Here is a 7,500-nt window from a genome sequence, read left to right as displayed (position 1 = left end):
TTTAAGTCATCGCGTGGCTTAAGCGCCGCGCATTTTTACGCGCTACCTGGCTTAAGCGCCGAGCATTTTTTCACGCTACCTGGCTTAAGCGCCGAGCATTTTCAGGCTTAAGCGCGGGCGTTCGGCGCTCTCCGTGGCCGCCCCGGCTGACGTGGTTGCGGACTTTGCCGCGCGCAGGCGCCGACAGACTTCCACCGGACTGCATACGATTTCAGCAACAATCCCGTGGCTTCAGTTTTAGTCCCCGCGTGGCTTAAGCGCCGAGCATTTTTTCTCGCTACCTGGCGTAAGCGCCAAGTATTTTCAGGCTTCAGCGCGGGCGTTCGGCGCTCTCCGTGGCCGCCCCGGCTGACGTGGTTGCGGACTTTGCCGCGCGCAGCGTGAGCGGCGAGCATTTTCAGTCGCCATATGTGGCTTAAGCGCGGGCGGGGTGTGGCCGCCCCGGCTGACGTGGTTGCGGACTTTGCGTAAAGTTGCCCGTTGTTTCACAGGAAACGGGCACCGCGAATTTCATGCTTTCTTTCCAGCTTGGAACGTTTGGCTTTGTGTACGGGTGCTGCATTTAAGGAGCTGTGTATAAATTTATAGAGCGTCTCAAGAAAAACAATTTGTTTGAAGCTTCACACGTGAGAGGAGCGGCTTCTGACTACGAGGCGGTTTTCCTTTTTTTTTTTCTCCCGATAATTGTACTTATCTGCCACGTCTCTCACCACGGTATGATATTTTTTTATTTTTTTTGGGGGGGGGGGGGGTTTCTCCCTTGATCCTCAAGTGAACGGACTGTCCAGTAATGATGCCATTTACAAAAATCCAAAACAACAGAGGCCCGCTCCTGCTCAATCAACGCCAACTCAATTTAAGGAAGGGCTGTTCAAAAGCTGATGGAAACCATCCAGTTTGGGAAAACCTATTTTATGCAGCAGTTTTTATTATTATTTTTTTTATTGTGAGAGACGTGAAATCCACACCACGAAATGAACGTCCGTTTGTTACCCTTTTGTTACCGCGGCTTCGAAACCGTGCGTAATACCAATTTAATTGTGTCCTGGTTGGTCGTTTGTCAGCACTTTGTGTTCTTCAAGAAAATCAACTACAAGTTTATAAATTACATGCGCGAAATTTTCCTCCGTGTGCACCAATACGCCACCACCAAAATACTTAAAGAAGAGAGAATGCGTCCGGGGCCTTGGGATTTCGGAAATGCCGTGCTCTGAAATTTTCACATCTGCCATTGGAAAGATAATTATTATCCGTCGTAAAAAAAAAAAAAAAAGAAAGAAAGAAAGAAATCAGATTTGAAATTCTCATTGAAAGTGGCCACGTTTTTCGGGGCATGTCTTGATGAAATAATTTCAGTTCAGTTCGTTGGTTCAATTGCATTTGTCGGCTCCTTGCAGCATGATTGGATTTCATCTTTTCCAGTATTCTCAGTACTCTCGTTGTAGCACGAATTGCCGGCAGATATTTTTAGTTGTTTAGAGTTATACATTCCTGAAGGATGTTTTTCTTTTCCTCAAAGCTAGCCATAGAACCAGCGCTTTCTATAAAATCATGACAATAAGAATCCAGCATATCGGTTCATCTTCGGCGCGATTAAAGTTCGGGAACTGGCGATTTTTTAATGCCGTGATCGAGAAGGTTAACACCAGATATACCAGGGGGGACGTAACGCAAGGCGTGATATTTCAGCATACCAGTCACGATATCGAATGGAATCTAAGATTGAAATGGCGTTCTGAATTCTTTCGGTTCCAGATAGAACAAACAGAAAAAAAAAGAAAGGATGTGATTGATTGCCATTCAAATTTGAAGACCGCGTGGAGAAAGTGTTCCGGTTTACATTCGGCAAATCAAAATGAACGGCTAAAATTAATCTATCGCCTGGTTTCATGCGCGAGATCACCTAAAAGGCAGTCATTCTTCTTTACATGGTTTCTCTCTTTTGCTCTCTCATTTGCGCACGGAAATTTCTTCGTACGGGAATTTTATGAAGCGAAGGCGGCTGCCGACCATTTTCTTTGTTTAGTTCATGTTCGTAGGTGCAAATTACAAACCTAACACTTGGAGCAACATTTCCACTACTCTAGAGGGGCATGAACTGTAGACAGTGCACGCTTTCTCATTTATCCAATCGCTCGCAAACACAATGCATTGCTAATCTACAGTGGCAATACAAAGTGACGTTTCACCATGCACGTCGAAGTTCATTACCAGTACCGCGCCAGCGTCGACCGGCCGGCGAAGCGACGAGCTCAGCAGCGCATGCGCAAGGCCCGACACCACCCCAACCGAGCTTCCCTGCTTATCGGAGAGAGCAAGTGCGCGTGAACACGGGCGCATCTGAGTATCTGGATTAAAAAAAAAGGGGGGTGTCCGAGATATTGACAAAGACAAGTGGTCGCGGTCGCTCTGAATCTTATCGTATTACAAAAAACGTGGGATGGCGGCGCATCCTCGAGGGTCAGAAAGTACAATCGTCGAACTAGGTGGCAAGTGGAGTACATCCTTCTTCTTGGAACGGTTTGCAATTGACTGCTTGAATGTGCCGACCACGCGTCGCGGGTCGCGTATAGAGCCAAGCACGCGTCTAGCGTAGCAGCAGAACCGATCGCGGTTGCGATAACCCATCGTTGGCAGCGAAAAAGAAAAACACCCACACGCAGTTTGTAGCAATAACCGTACAAATCAATGTGGTTTTAAATATAGCTTCACTGGTCACAGTAGAAGGGCACCGAAACTTTCTCATGACGCACACCGCTGTAGTCCACAAAGAACAAAGCGCACAAAATAGATATGATACAGCCGCACCGCATTATGTCGTGTTTTCACTATTTCATTACTTTCGTGTGCATGCGCGCTAGGGCCACGCAGGCCAGGAGTAAAAGGCAAGAAAAAAAAAATGCTACGCAATCCTAAGCTTTGACTTGACTGCTGTGGCACTCGCATTTGTGTTCTTTACCTTAGGCGAACGCAATGCGCGAACTGAACTCGAATTTCCAATAATAGAAATTCCTATTTGGCGATTTGGTTGTATGTTCGGCTATTTGCGTTTTTCGCCCGAGCAAGCGCTTCACTGCAGTACTCTTTGCCCCTTCAACGCGGCTTCACTGCGCTGCAGGCGTGTTCTGCGTTAGGCCGAACCTGCAGGCAAAAAGCCTGGGCGCCGCCATCTTGTTGAGAGCGGCGCCGGGGACACAATCGCGCCTAGCTCATTGAGTTTTCCCCCAAAACCGAAAAAAATTTGACTTGAATAAACGAGAAAGATGCCACGAGTGGCCCAACAAAAAGCATTAAGGATTACCGAAGGGTAACTGAGGGCGACGCAACGGGCTCTGTAGCGTCACGGGGGGATCGGAATAGAGCGGATTGGGGGGTGTGAGAACAAACGCTAGTTAATGACACCAAAGTTTAAACCAAGAAAAACAAATGGGCATGCGCAGGGCATGCAATGTGGGGGGAAGATAACCGATGGTCATAAAGGGTTACAGACTGAATTCCAAGAGGAGGGAAGCGTAGCAGGGGGTGGCAGAAAGTTAGGAGGGCAGATTAGATTAGGGACTACATGGTGACAATCAGCACGTGACCGGGGTACTTGGAGGATCATGGGAGATGCCTTTGCCCTGCAGTGGGCGTAGCCAGGATGATGATGATGATGATGAAAAGGTAGCAACAGGTCTTCGTAGCATACAGGTTAGAAAGATGAGGCACCTTTGAACCCTTGAATATGTTTCGCCACACTTGGGCATACGACAAGTTTGTTTTCGAGACGCTCGGTCACACTGCTGCGAAAATGTGCACACAAAGGCTGCGCAGTAGTTGCCAGAAATCGGGCACTCTATTTTTCTTTCATAGGGAATCTTTTTTCCACTTGGGCAGCGGATTTCGGCAGGGCGAGCTTGCGTGGGCGCGGTGGTTTACGGATCCAAGCGATAGTGAACTCCAAAATGCAGTGTTGGCTTTGAGTGGGATTCATATTGATCGCAAACCCCACGGCTAATCCTACCCCCATCCCCCCAAGTGGCTCTTTACAGGAGACAATCGTTCAGAGACATCAGATAAATAGGAATTCTGGTTCTTTCTTTTGCTTTCATTTATTTTTCTCGAAGCCCATAACTAGAAATTTGCTGGAGCGGCTGTCCCATTTGCGACGCAGCAAGTGCGACGCTACACACAGATGGAGCGACAGTTTAATTACTCTCGTGGTCCGCGAACCGGCATCGTTGCGTATAGTATAGGAATGGTGCGTGTCAAGTCAGTGCTCGCTTCGAGCTTGTGCTCTTCATTTTGATTGAATGAAGTCTCACCTAAGTGAGCGGGGACCGATCCCGGAGGTAGTGCAATACCGGGCCGACCTGCGGCAGAGGTGAAGCAGGCTTCAAGCACTCCGCCAACTTCCAAAAATAGGTTTATTATCGTGGGTCCATATAGAACCCGTATCAGATATTAAGCTGATAAGAACAGACTTTTTTATTATGCTAGTTACAGTACATCAAAAATATGTGTTACAAAAACCAAGGAAAAAACGGATAAAACGTGTATAATTTAAAAACGCAAACAAATGACTAAAAAACGGTTAGTTAGTGGTGTTAGTAATAAAAGGCTAAAACTGTAAATGTGTATAAAAGTTGCATAAAGCGCTTCTCTAAAAAACAGTAAGATCATTTAAAAGGTGCCTATGTGGGCTCTAAAAATCTTTGTAGAGGCGCTGATCGTGTCGCTGATGCACAGGCGTTTGAGTGTCCGTAGGTATTGCCTACTGCACAGCCTGCGCATCACACGATCGTTCCCCTGATCCCAGGTGCCAAGGCAGCCGACGACGACCGCGTCCACCGTCACGCGTTGGAACCGCCGGAGGAGATGACGCTGTACAGGGGCGTACTTCTCCTCCTTAGCCTTCCGGGCGTCCTGGAACGCCTGCAGCCTGTTCTCGAAAGGGCAGCAGACGTCCAGGATCAGTGCCTCCTCTCCACGGGCCAGTACCAGGTCGGGCTTGAGTGATGTGGTGCCCACGACCTGGTTCTCTGCGATGACAGTAAACCTCCCCAAGGCAGCCTTTTTTATTCTGGCGACGATGGTGTTGTGACGCTCCGTCATGGCCCGGCTCTGCCGCATGCAGTGGCATAGTACATGCGGCAGTGTCTCCTCCCCATACCCGCAGCGCCTGCATCTTTTATCGGCTGCGGGTGCCCAGAGTCTTGTGGCATTGAGGGGGAGGAGGTTTAGCCGGGCTCGATGCACGAAACGCCAGTCGGTGAAGCGGGTGTAGCGGCCGGACCTCATGAAGTGGGAATTTGCCGGGTCGGCCGCTACACACACCATCGCCTTGCCCTGGTTCGGTTTGTCATGCAGAGCTCTGTCCCTTTCGGTGGAGAGGAGCGCCCGGATGGTCTTCACCAGCTTGTGGCGGTTCCTCGCTGACACAGAGGCCTCTCCGCAGTTAATGCGGGCCCCATGCTCCAAGAGCTCCCAGGCGACGGAGAGGCGACGGGAGGCTTTCCGGGCCTCCGTCCACACAGACTGGACCTGTGTGGACGTTTGTCGGAAGTCGCCCTCCGTCTCGCCTGAGAGGTAGGCCTCCATGTCCTCGGTGTTCGCGGGTCGTCACTTTTTTATTATGCTAGTTACACTTTGATTATTATGATACTACACTTTGATCTTAGCCAAAAGGCCGAGAAGCGATGTCCTTCACTTCACTTCATTGTACTACTGCCTTGTGGGCGCCCTGCCGACATCGGTCCCCTGAGCAACAGCGTGCGCAATATTATAAAATTCAGCCTGTCTAGAGACTCAACGCTCCCCATCTCACGGATGAACTCGCAACGCCTCAGTCTTTCGCTGTTAACGAAACACTGTCGCGTAGAAACGAGACCCCAGTGCAAGCTTGCTTGCAACGCGAAACCAACGAAGGCAACCTCGTAGAAAACGCAACGGGCGAGCGGAAAACACGCGCAAGGGGAATGCTTACTTCCGTCTGTATGCGACCGCTCAAGGTGACCTTCTTTGAGGGCTTCGTTTCAAGCCCGCGCGCAATTGTAATACACTGCGCGCATTTCCTTCATTTCTTTTTATTTACCGCAACGCCCACTGAAAATTTTGATACGGCACAGGCCGGGACGGATCGCAACGTGTCGAATCGACCGGTACAATTAGGTAGCATGCCCCATGTACGAAGACGAGCAACATAGAAGTGAATGAAAAAAATAAATATAGAAAACGCTGCACACTCCTTCCAACCGGAAACATAGAGGGGAGAAAGATCGCTATCTGAAACACAGGCATTGTAAAAAAAAAAAAAAAAAAATAGTGCTACGTCATCATCTTACCATTACCGTGTGTGTGTATGTATATATGCATCTGTGTGTGCGTGTGTGTGTTTGTGTATTTATATATAAATATATATCTATATATATATATATATATATATATATATATATATATATATATACGCACACATGCTAGCATAGCTTAAACGCAGCTGGAAAGCTCAGCCTTGCACAAGAACCACCCCCTTTCGCAAACCCCTTTGAAACACTCCAATGAGAAACACGAGTACAGCGAGGTCGTTCGAAACTGGCGCGAAAACGCATTGGCGCCATCTGTGTACGGAATTAGGAAAACCTGCAGACTTTGCCATAGAGAAAGAAAGGTAGATGGCGCGAGCTAACGCTCCATTGCAAACTAAGAACGAGAGCCAGTGAATAATGGCAGAAACGTCTTGGGAAGAGAAAAAACACGCAAAGGTTGTTGGCTTGTGCCAGCACTCTATGTTACAGCGAGTAAAGAACATAGCATCTTCTACAACAGCAGCTACAAAAAGAAGCAGAACGTGAGAGAGGGAGAGACACAGGCGTGTTTCTTTGGAATGCAGAGCATGCAGCACACACTATAAAGTGCCAAAGAGACGGGGAAAGCAGATGGCGCGAAGGTGTATGTCCTCAAAGCTTGAAAGCAATTGCTAAATTACAACATGTACCGAAGTCCACCTACTCTCATCAGGTTGCTCCCGCCTCCAGTTGCATTTAAAGTAAAATTACAGTCGCCTCAAAGGCAGATAGAGAAAATAAGTACACTTGCTTCGCGCAGCTGCAGCCGTTCAAATTTTACAGCAAGAGCACTCCCGAAAGCACAAAATCCGCTGCCGCCTGGGCGCAATGCGCTCGCTTCAGTAAATTGCCGTGCTGGCCTCGGGAACCAAGAGGTGTCGTGCGGCAGACAGCTGCATTGTAGCACACCGGAAACCGTGCAGACGCAAGCGATCGCCTCGACATCGCTGCGAGCGCTCGAAGAGACAAACTCCGAAACAACGTGTGCCGGGGCGGTGCGAGCGCGACGCCTTTGACGCAACTTTTGCGTACAAGCCGCCGCACGGCCACGACGGAGCCGGTGTCACACTGCAGAGGGCTGCACTATAGCACGCCGGGAACCGGCAAAGAACCGCGCAGAAGTCGTCGTTGGCCGCGGCGTTGCCGCGAGCACGCGGAGAGACAAAGTCCGAAACGA

General features: G+C 49.1%; 1 non-coding gene across 1 annotated transcript; it reads right to left on the bottom strand.

Annotated features, from left to right (window-relative positions):
• Positions 1-4,309: 4,309 nt before the first annotated feature.
• On the bottom strand, positions 4,310-4,499 carry LOC126519753 (U2 spliceosomal RNA). Its single transcript, XR_007596658.1, has one exon. It is a non-coding gene; the product is annotated as a U2 spliceosomal RNA (small nuclear RNA).
• Between the last annotated feature and the right edge of the window lie 3,001 nt (positions 4,500-7,500).

Source organism: Dermacentor andersoni, chromosome 10, assembly GCF_023375885.2.
Source record: "Dermacentor andersoni chromosome 10, qqDerAnde1_hic_scaffold, whole genome shotgun sequence".
Lineage (NCBI taxonomy): Eukaryota > Metazoa > Arthropoda > Arachnida > Ixodida > Ixodidae > Dermacentor > Dermacentor andersoni.
Note: the sequence above shows the minus strand (reverse complement) of the source record. Positions and strands in the feature narration are given on the sequence as shown.